General features: G+C 43.2%; 1 long non-coding RNA gene across 1 annotated transcript; it reads left to right on the top strand.

Moving 5' to 3' along the window:
- Positions 2351 to 4944, top strand: LOC106503688. The gene is made up of 3 exons (XR_001917389.1): positions 2351 to 2488; positions 3884 to 4078; positions 4373 to 4944. It is a non-coding gene; the product is annotated as an uncharacterized LOC106503688 (long non-coding RNA).

The following is an 11692-nucleotide window of genomic DNA, read 5'->3' on the forward strand; positions in this document are numbered from 1 at the left end:
GGTCGTGAACATGTGTCATTTGGAAAAGGCATCTTAAAAACCACTAAGAACCTTTCAGCTATTTCTACACCCCAAGAAACAGGCTTACTGAGAAACTGTTCTTTTAGTTACACGTGTTTTGCCAATCTGCTCATCCACTCAGCAGAGGCTGGTATGCAGAACTGGGCAAGCACTTGTTAAAATAGGGCAGGGTGAGGTCCATTTCATCCTCCCACTTCTTTTGCTCCTTCCTGTCCTCTGTACACCAGGTCGTCTGGGTTTTCCTCGCTGCCCTAGGCAGGAAAGGCTTTAATAGGTTGTAGCAGGAAAGTCAGGGCTTCCCTGGTGGCTCAGATGGTAAAGAATCTGCCTGCAATATAGGAGACCGGGTTCGATCCCTGAGTCGGGAAGATCCTCTGGAGAAGGGAATGGCTACCCACCCAGGTATTCTTGCCTGGAGAATTCCATAGACAGAGGAGCCTGGCGGGCTATATGGTCCATGGGGTTGCAAGGAGTCGGACATGACTGAGCAACTAAGCACACACACACAGCAGGAGTGTCAGTGTTTCAGAGATGAATACTTCTGATCTTTTTTGAATAACACAGATTTGAACTGCCTGGGTCACTCATAAGGAAAACAGGAAACCTATCAAAGCATGAGTTTTAATTTATTTGCTATCTGTTTACTCATTTTGTCTTTGATCAACCCAAGTTCTTAAAGAAAAGTATGGAAAAAAATAATTTGAAGTTGAGAAAATCCTATCCATCAGATCATCATTTTCTGAAATCTGAGAAACAGTTACCATTCTTTGAATTTAGCAGCAGAATGCTTAAGTTCAGCATTGGAGTAAGAGGGTTTTTGCAGCAGCATAGACTGCGATCCACCTCAGAATGTGGGCCCAACAGGATATTTGTGGGCACGTAAGACATTTTCCAGAAGAGTTGGCAGAGTTAGTCCCTCAGGAACTCTTTGCGACCCCATGGACTGTAGCCCCGCCCTCCCCTGCCCGGGACATGCTCCTCTGTCCACAGAGTTCTCCGGATAAGAATGCTGGAGTGGGTAGCCATTCTGTTCTCCAGGGCATTTCCCCAACCCGGGGATCAAACCTGGGTCTCCTGCATCGCAAGGAGGTTCTTTATCACTTGAGCCATCAGGGAAGCCCATTTTCCAGGAGACCAAAAATAGCAGCCAGAATCAAAATTCAGTCAAACTTATTCATAAAAGGATTAGCATTTGTATCAGTATGCCAGTGCCTAGGATAAGATTATCTTCCAAACCAACAAGATACTACTTAGGTTCCAGCAAAGAGTTGGCTTTTATTCTGCCAAGGTTAATTGAACCAACATACCCCTCACCTCTGAAACTTTATGCTTTTCAGAAGGTATCTAAGCACGCTGAACACTAATGTAACATTGCTTGTACCAAAAATATACATATTCCAGGAGGGGAAATCTGGCTACAAGAGTCAATTCTGAATCCTCCCATCCTGTAACAGTTTTGTAAGTCTGAACTGAGTGCATTTCTCACACTAAGGCTTCCAGGGCTCAACCAGGTACCCAACTTGAAGGCAGCCCTCTACATTAGGAGGGTAAAATGGCCTTCACCACTGCCAACGCAGGAGACACGAGAGAGGCGGATTCAGTCCCTGGGTCAGGAAGAACCCCTGGAGGAGGAAATGGCAGCTCACTCCAGTAGTCTTGCCTGGAAAATCCCATGGACAGAGGAGCCTGGCAGGCTGCAGTCCATAGGGTTGCAAAGAGCTGGACACAACTGAGCCACTGAGGACACACGCATGACACACTGCCAAACAGATAATTCTCACAAATTGTGCCTATTGCCGAAAGGGCCACACTAAATTCAGATCAAGGCAATATCTGCTATTTTCAGAGGAACTGAAACAAGAATCTAAGTTCTCAAATCACATTGCTTGGGAGGATCACATCTTAATTGACTGCTTAGGGACTAAATAAAATTTTAATTCCTTATTCCCTTTGATACCAATGATAACTGACATCCAAAAACACATCTTCCTTGTACCACTCATTATAATAATGTAAAATATCAGAGATCTACATTGCTGTCTCATTGTGTCACCTACTGATTTTATACCATGCTTACATTCAGACCCATGGGGTTAGGTCAGGCTACTTGAAGAATACTGTGCCAACCAACTTCTGCCTTTGTCTTCATCGGCTAAGCCAAGAGAAGAACAGCAGTGTTTTGCACACAGCTTTTCAAGAAATGGTTCACTGCTGGACTTACAATGAAGATTACAACTCTTCATTTTCATGTGAAAGAGCTGCTAATGAATGTTCTTGTTTTGTTTTCAGAAAAAAAATATCCAAAAAACCTGGCAGTGACATGGAGAAAGGAAAGGAAAGGGAAAAAGAAGCTAGATAAAACGCAGCATGAAGGATGCTTCTGAGCCGTGATCACCATCCACAGTCACTTATTCCTAGGGTGACCAGAAAGTTGGCCTTCCAAACTGGAATACATCTGAAAGTAGAGGTAAGTAGCCTTGTAGATTAGGAATTGGCCTTTTTTTCCCTCCAAGTCTGAAATGTACAATAGTAGTTGAGCTGTTCAGGAAATGCATGTTGATTGGTTGATCCCAAGATTGGAACCTAAGCGATTAAAGCTTATGAAGCACGTTCTATGGGCCAACACGATGAGGAATGCTCTCGTTATGTCACCTCATTTCATCCAGGGATGAAAAGCAGATTAGAAAGAGGAAACGTTCAGGTTGCATAGTCACACATTCATATATATTTCAGTAGTGCACTTTTTTATAATTGTATAATTCCATTTTTACTAATTCTAAAAATACAGGAATACTATAGTTAATTTTATACATGTAATTATACATATTATAATTAAATATTTTCTAATTAAATGTAGAAGCCAAATGATCTAGGAAATTATATTTATAATTACATACTGATTGTGAATGTATATATATATAGCATATTACCATATATTACTAGTTATACTTAAAGTATTATTTTACTGTGCTAGATGCAATCATTTCTGCTTCTGCTTGTTGCTTCCTCTTTCCCTTTCCTTCTTCTTACTCTTTTTCTTCTCTTCCTCCTCCTTGCCTTCCTCCTTCTCCTTCATCGCTATCTTTAACCACAACAAAATAAATATTCAAGTTCCATTTTTCCTGTTCCTTATGATAATCATTATGGATAAAAGAATATTCCCTTAGGCTTGAGAATTAGCTTTTATTCTGTCTTTTCTATTGTTAACCTAAAAGAAACCCCTCAAACTTCTTTCTTTGTCCAGTTATTTTTCTTCTTTCTATAATATTTCCTTTTTCCAATACCAAGTTACATGGAAACATCAATTCTATCTAGTGCCTAGGTAAATCTCAGCTTTGAATTTGAGGAGGAACTGAAGAACCCTGAAAGCTGGTACTTGTGTGATGTGAGATTCAGGAAAACTTTGCCATCTCTTTCTGTACCACCAATTTCTTTTTATTAAAGGATAATTGCTTTACAATGTTGTGTTAGTTCCTGCTGTACAGTAATTTTGAATCAGTCATATGTATATATATATCCCCTCCCTCTTGACCTTCCCTCCCAACCCCCTCCAGCCCACCCCTCTAGGTCATCACAGAGCATACAGCCGAACCCCCTGTGCTGTATAGCAGCTTCCCACTAGCTATCCATTGTATTTATGTCAATGTTACCCTCTCAATTCATTTCACCCTCTCCATTCATTCTATCCTCTCCCCTCCACTGTGTCTACAAGTCTATTCTCTATGTCTGCATCTTGTATCACCAAATTTTTATGTGGTTGGGCTGTGGAGGTCATAAGGCTAGCATCCTGTGTTAGATTCCCAGGTAAGCCAAGCAGAGTCATTACTTCTGTGCTTTGAATCCCAACCCACCTTCTCTCCAGCACACATAGATGGGAGAAGAAGCAAGATTGAAAGCGGAATGGATTAGCCAACTGATGAAGGGAGGTAAAAGCGCCCCAGAGGCAGCTCTCTTCTCTGAAGCCTCACTGGAATTGCTCAGGTTTGGCCTCGGAGGAAGTCCACATAAGTGAACTAGGTCTACCCTCTTCCCCTCCTTGGTTATGATGCTGGAGGAGGTGAGTCTTCGCACTTTGGGTCTCTGGGTAGCACTACATGGGAAGGGCATCATTCCAGGGTGCTGGGGCTTGGCAGGTGTGGGGTAAGGGGAGGCTGGCCCTTGAACCCTTTCCGGGGCTCTCCCCACGTGATATCTCTGGAGCCTCAGCAGCTCTGCTCTTGCCAGAGATGGAAGATAGCACCCTCATCTTCTGCCCAGCAGCTGAGCTGTCAGCAACTTTCAAAACACACACACACACATACTCCTGCCAGAGTCCACACTTTATTTTTGTGTTTTTGTTTGTTTGTTTTAGGCACAAAGTAATCTGTAAGTACATGCAAGAGAGAAAAAATGAATAACCATTCAGCAACTAGGATCTGCAGCACTGCCTGCCACAGAGCATCTTAGGTGACTGTATCCTTTGCCATGCTTTGGATGCTAAGAGCAGAAAGTTTTACCAACAGCTTAAATGAGTCTGAGGTGATGAAAAGAATAATGAGGCTGCATGTCCAGAGGCCATGTGTGTGGTGCCTCACAATTGCAACACAGACGCCTCAGCCCAGGCATTCCAGTCAAGAGGGAGGGCACAGGTCATGCCAGCATGTCCTTGTCTCCCACCTGGACTTTTTGGGAGAAAGCAGATTTCTGAGAAACAGCTCTCACCTATTTCTTGGTCTCATTGGTGAGAACTCAGATGCATGGCCTTGCTGGCTGCAAGGTAGGCCAGGAAAACAAATATCTGTTTCCTGTTTGTTTTCCTCAGTTTCTCTGTGGAACCATAAAGAGCTTTTGATTTATGTGGCTTATATCTCTCAGTATTTACCATGTGCGGTGTGCTTAATCACTTCAGTCATGTCTAACTCTTTGTGACCCCACAGACTGTAACCCGCCAGGCTCCTCTGTCCACTGGATTCTCCAGGCAAGAATACTAAAGTGGGTTGCCATTTCCTACTCCAGCGCATCTTCCCGACCCAGGGATTGAACCTGTATCTCTTGAATCTCCTGTATTGGCAGACAAGTTCTTTACCACTAGCGCCACCCAGGAAGCCCAGTATAAGCCCAAGAATACTGGCTAGCCTAGCCCTTCTCCAGTGAATCTTCCTGACCCAAGAATCCAACCAGGGTCTCCTGCATTGCAGGTGGATTCTCTACCAGCTGAGCTACCAGGGAAGCCCAATATTAACCATAGCAGATACTAAAACTGAGAATTATTTTTAGTTAAAAATTTTTTACTTGGGAACAATTTTGTATTTTCAAAAAAGTTGTAAAGAGAGTTCCAATATGCCCAGTTTCCCCTGTTGTTAACATCTTAGTACAATTTCATGGAACATTTGTCAAAGCTAAGAAAATGACATTGGTATATTACTATCAAGTAAATATCTATATTTAATTTTATTAAAAAAAACTACCAAACCATTTTCCAAAGTAACTGTACTGTCATGCATTCCAACCACCAATAATGAAAATTCCTGCATTATTTGAGTAGAAGAACATGATGAAAACCAGTTATGTTGAAACATCAGTATTTTAACTACTTTTGAAATTACAAAAAATTAAGTAAAAGGAAGTGTCTTAAAATTGCTAAGCCATTCATTACAAATGACAAAACAGAAATTCTGTGGTATGTACTTACACTGGAATATTATACAGCCTTAGAAAGGCATGAAATTCTGACGCAGCATAGATGAATCTTGGAAATATTAAGTGATGGGAGCCAGCCACAAGAGGACAAATACTGTATGATTCCACTTGTATGAGGTACCTGGTGTAGTCAAATTCATAGAAACAAAGTAGAATAGTGGTTCCCAGGGCCTGGGAGAAAGGGCTAATGAGGCATTAATGTTTAGTACAGTTTAGTTTGGGATGATGAAAAAGTTCTGAATATGGATAGTGGTGATGGTTGTACAATAATATGAATGTACTTAATGCCACTGAGCTGTACATTTAAAACAGTTAAAATGTTAAATTGTGATGTATATTTGATCACAATAATAATTTTAAAAAGAAAAAAACAAATTTTAAGAATATTTATTACTTCATTTAAAAATAACAATAACAAACCCATAATATTGGTTTCACACAAAGAATATATTTTTATGAAACATAACTGTATTTTCAAAAAATATAGTGAATGCAGTAGCATTGTTTAGCATTTTTTTTGCACATCTTTATTATGTCTCTTTTTGTTTAGGTTGACTTTTGTCATTTTAAAGATTTTTTTGATGTGGATGATTATCAGAGTCTTTATTGAATTTGTTATAATAGTGCTTCTATCTTGTGTTTTGCTCTTTTGGCCATGAGGCATGTGGGGATCAAACCGGTAACCCCTTGCATTGGAAGACAAAGTCTCAACCACTGAACTGCCGGGGAGGTCCCTATATGGTATGTTCATAGAAGATAGCTAGATTCTCCTATCAGCTCCAGCAATCTGTTCCATTATCACATGTCATATAACATTGGGAGAATTTGACTATACACTTGTGAGAGGATGGGAGTAGCAAAACCAAGTTCTTTGTGTTGGAAAAATAGTTCCAATCTCACAGATCCCCTGAAAGGGTCTCAGGACTGCTTTGAGAACCAGAGTGGCATAGACATGGTCATTAGTTTGGAAGTCATCAAGGGGTGTCTGCCAAGGTCTCATGTTCCCATTTGGGGCTTTATCTTTTATTTGCATAAGTAAATAGCCAATATAAGTGTTAACCTCAGAAGGAACAGTCGTCCCCACAATTATGTAAAATTCCTCGTGCCTTACCAAGCAGAAAACAACCAGCAGCTTTGAAAATGCAGGCTCATTTTTGTTTCCCTAATATGCCTTTGGGTTTCAAAAGTCATAAGATCTTTCCCATCACAGCTCAGAAAAATAATGCCTGTGTTTCCCCTCTTTCCAGGCATCTCTGCAAGAAGGACACTTCCCTCGAAAGCTCAGGGCATGAGTATAGGATATGGAGCGGGAAAACGCATCTGAGTCAGGGCAGTGGAAGGATGTATCTGCCTCCACCGTCAGTCTTTTGCTTCAGACTGTGCAACCATCCCTGTTCTACAGGGCTTATGGAAGACGTGATTGATGACATGCAAATTTACACTTGAGATCTCCTGCTGAAGATCTTCCCCTCCAAGGATCAAACCTAACTACTCAGCCAACTGTTGTCAACGTTTGATTAAATGCACTCCGTTCTCTGTATGCTCTGTGTGAAAAAGTTCACATGGAAGTATTGGCAGGGGAGGCTTGTGTCATCTTCCCTAAGTGCTTCAGAGGTTAACTCTGAGATGTCAGGAGCACTGTGGGCAAACTGCAGAAGCCAGAGAGGGCCTCTGTCAGCATCCGAGATCTGTGCCAGTGGTTTTCTGAAGAGGCCCTGGGGTTTGCAGGTAGAGCACCGAATCACCTGGGAGCTTTCTCAGACTACACTCGCCAGTTGCTTCCCCCAAACCCCGAGAGATGGATCTCGCCTCACCACCAGCCTGTTTAAAATCGCTGATCTGGGTTGTTAGGAAAGAGCTTCATTAAACTTAAATTTAGCATGTGAGGCTGTGGATAACCCCATCTCTGTTTCGGAGAAACAACTGTTTACTATTCTAACACTCTGGAAACCTGGCAAGCCGCTATGGGAGGGCTGGCAACCCTGAGCTCCCGAGGCTTCTGTGCAGCTGCTCTGTAAGGGACCCCTGCCCCAAGGGCTCCCACCTGCCCAGCTTGGTGTTCAAATTAGGAGGGGGTACATGACCAAGAACTTTGCAGGACCCAGAAGGGCAGCCGGAACCTATTTTTGATGATCCTGAGGATTATTAAGAAAGGAAATTCCACAAAGTCCTTGTAACTCTCAGAAAGGATTTTGTTCCACTGCTTGCTTGCTTTGTCTTCCAATTCTATTTCTGGATTTCCCTCTTTACGTTTCTAGGTCTGGAACTGAATAGCAATGAAGTAAAAGTGATCATCCTAAAGAGATATTCCTGGGTGAAAAAATGGGTTACTGAGAATCCCTGCCCCCACCTATGTGATGGTGGTCTTGGTGGACTTGTGGGAGGATTTGAAGGACAATTGGAGCCCTGGGAATTCGGAGGGGGATTTTTACTCTATTGTCACTTACTCTAGGGGAAAGGCGATGTGGGTTACAGCTACCCAGGTAGTGGGGCTGAATTAATTGCTGCACACTGAGAAACTGCCTTGCTCACACTTTCTTTCTGTATTTATTTTATTGAAGTATAGTTGATTTACAATGTTGAATCACTTAGCAAAATGATTCAGATATATATATTACATATATATATGAAACATAACCATATACTTCCATTGTATTTTATTATAAGGTATTGAATATAGTTCCCTGTGTTATACAGTAGGACCTTGTTTATCTGTTTTATATATAGTAGCGTGTATCTGCTAATTCCAAACTCCTAATTGTCCCTACCCTCCTTCCCCTTTGCTAACCCTAAGTTTGTACTCTGTGTCTCACACTTTCCTCTAGAAACATCTGTTGCAGGAAAAGCCTTCTGGTTAGATCCTCATCTTCTAAATCACACACACGGTACGTGACCCTGGGTGTTGGGAGTGGGGACGCTGGACCGTAGAGTCGAAACAGCCCCAGGATCCACAAGTGACGTGATAGACAAGCCGCGTGATCTCGGCAGCTAAAATGAGACTCCAGACGCCGGAGGGAATGGAAAGTGATGACGCCAGACACCCGAACAGCATCGTAACCTCAGAGGATGTTCACAGCCAGGACTCTGTAAGCTGAATGGACTGGAACTAAGTGCTTAAGACAGCCTTGTGGACAGAGAATGTAATGACGTTGCCTTTTATTTCCTGTTTGAAGTGTCCTGTCGAGCGAGGCTACTCATTATGGAGAAGATAAAGCAAAGCTTTAATTCATCACTATTTGATGTTGGAAATGCATCCTGGAAGAGGATAGAGTTTACACACTTGAAGGCTATGTTTAGCCAGACTTGTCCAAAGCCATCTTTTCTGCAGTTATCTTTATTTTTGCCCAGCAGACCATAAAGCAGGCAGTGAATACCTAATTAGTCCTTACAATGGACTATTCTCCCCAGAATTCTGGAAGCCAGGGCAAGATTTCAGAACCTTCTTTTTAAAAGATGTTAGTTGCTGTTATAACAAAAATAACAGCAGTGAACTAACAGTGAAAAATACACATTTATATATAGAATATATATATATATACACTCCTTGTATAATTTAGTGAATGATACCTTTTATTTTTGAGATTTTTGCTCTTTTCTCATCTTTTTAAAACCATTTTAAAGATGGAAATATGGTTAATTTACAGTGTTATGTTAGTTTTAGGTACACAGCAAAGTGATTCAGTTTATATATGTATATAGCATGCCTGCTCAGTTGCTTCCGTCATGTCCAACTCTTTGCAATCCCATGGACTGTAAGCCTACCAAACTCCTCTGTCTATGGGATTCTCCAGGCAAGAATACTGGAATGGGTTGCCATGCCCTCCTCCAGGGGATCTTCCCGACCCAAGGAGCAAACCTGTGTCTCCTGACTCTCTTGCATTGGCAGGAGGATTCTTTACCACTGGGCCACCTGGGAAGCCCTCAGAGTTCTTATACTTTGATTTTGAAATATACATACGTGTTATAGTTACCTAAATACTGTTCATTTATAGGCTTTCAATAATTAAACTGACTCCATTTAAATTTAAACAGTTACTTCTAATAGTAATAGAATGAAGTCTAAGTGGAGAAGGCAAGTTTTGCAACCTGAAATCTTTTTATATATTGTTATAGAAAAACAGTGCATAGAATTGGAACCATTCTAGGAGTTTGGGGAAAGGCTTAAAAGCAAATTCGAAATATGTCCTTTAACCTTCTTAATTAAAAACCAAAACAAAACGAGCAATCTGACCATCAGATGACTAGCATGCTTTTCTTTTAATCTACACCCTCTTGGTCTTACCCTAGGGGAGCCATTCTTTCCACTGAAGGCCAATGCAAATCCTGTAGGAGTCCATCAAGGAGTTCTTGGCACGAACCTCAGAAGCCACCGCTGTAGAACCACTGAGCCAAGCCCTGTGACTTCCCTTCTGCTCGGAGTCTCTGGGCCTGGGCAGCCCCTCCCTGACTTCAGGACATTGATCTACACAGGCCGCTTGCACCTGCCCCTCCCCAACACCCCAACTGGGCAATTCCAGAGATTCCCTGTCCCTCCGCTTCATAACAGTTGAGGTACCCACATGCTCCTGAGAACACACACACACTTTGCCTGCCTCTGCTGGGTTCCTTTGCCACTGCAGAATCATTGCCGCATCACACCATGTCTGAGTTTAGCCAATACTGTCTTCCACATGACAACCCCTCCTCGCCCCCTCCTCTCTCGTTTCCACAGTGAGTATCTGTTGAAAATAGGAGCTTTGCTGGAGAAAAGATAGAGAGGGGGCAGCATAGAGATAGAGAGTCCCTTTCCACCTTAGCCTCCGCGCCAGGCACCCTCCCCAACACTAGTCCCTGGTATCGACAACGCAGAGACTCACCTTGTCACCTATGTCCTGCTTCTGCACCTCTTCCCCTCCCTACCACCTTGCTCCCTCCACATGTCTGTGATGAGAAGAGTGAGAGGAAGATGGGAAAAGATAGACCCAAAGAGGCTGGGGCCCAATGCTGTCCCTCATTGCCCCTGACCCACTCGCTGTGTCATACCACTACTCACCACCCAGAGGGACCTCTACCCTCCAGCCCTGCCCAGTCCACCCCCAGCCCCTCTCTGTTCCCACATCTCCTGCCCAAGTCCCTTCCTCTTTAGGATCTCCAATCCTTACTCCCCACTTCTTCCCAGCCTCCAAGGCTCAGTAACTTCTGACCTCGGCCATGGGATCCTTGCTAGTAGTGTAGACCCAGGAGGTTCTTAATCATTTCTAGGACTACAAGTGGTAGTAAGGTAAGTTCTTGACATCCAGAGTTAGGTCTCTGTCAGAGTAGGATTTGCTCTCATCTCCCCAATACCTGCGGAACAAAGTACAGATTATGGTCCACAGGCTTTTTATAACCTAGCCCTGCCCCTCTCTCCAGCCCTACCTGCCGCCCACCCTCTTTCCTATACCCTCCCCATATCAAGCCAACATAACACCTACCTTTTCCTTCACGTGTGCTTAGTCGCTCAGTTGTGTTTAACTCTTTGCGATCCCATGGACTGTAGCCCACCAGGCTCCTCTGTCAATGGGGATTCTCAAGGCATGAATGCTGGAGTGGGTTGCCATGCCCTCCTCCAGGGGATCTTCCCAACCTAGGTATCAAACCCACATCTACCACGTTGCAGGCGGATTCTTTACCATCTGAGCCACCAGGGAAGCCCAAGAATATTGGAGCGGGTAGCCTATCCCTTCTCCTGGGGGATCTTCCCAATCCAGGAATTGAACTGAGATCTCACATTGCAGGCGGATTCTTTACCAGCTGAGCTACCCGGGAAGCCTATTATCCTTCATACTTCTTTCTTTTATTTTTCCTTTTGGCTGGGCTGGGTCTTCGTTGCCATGGACAGGCTCTTTGTTTCTGAGCGTGGGTTCAGTAGCTGCAGTGTGGGAGCTTAGCTGCTTCACAGCATGTGGGATCTTAGTTCCCCCACCAGGGGTCAAATCCACGATCCCTGCATTGGAAGGTGGATTCTTAACCA

Source organism: Capra hircus, chromosome 28 (genome assembly GCF_001704415.2).
Source record: "Capra hircus breed San Clemente chromosome 28, ASM170441v1, whole genome shotgun sequence".
Classification (NCBI taxonomy): domain Eukaryota; kingdom Metazoa; phylum Chordata; class Mammalia; order Artiodactyla; family Bovidae; genus Capra; species Capra hircus.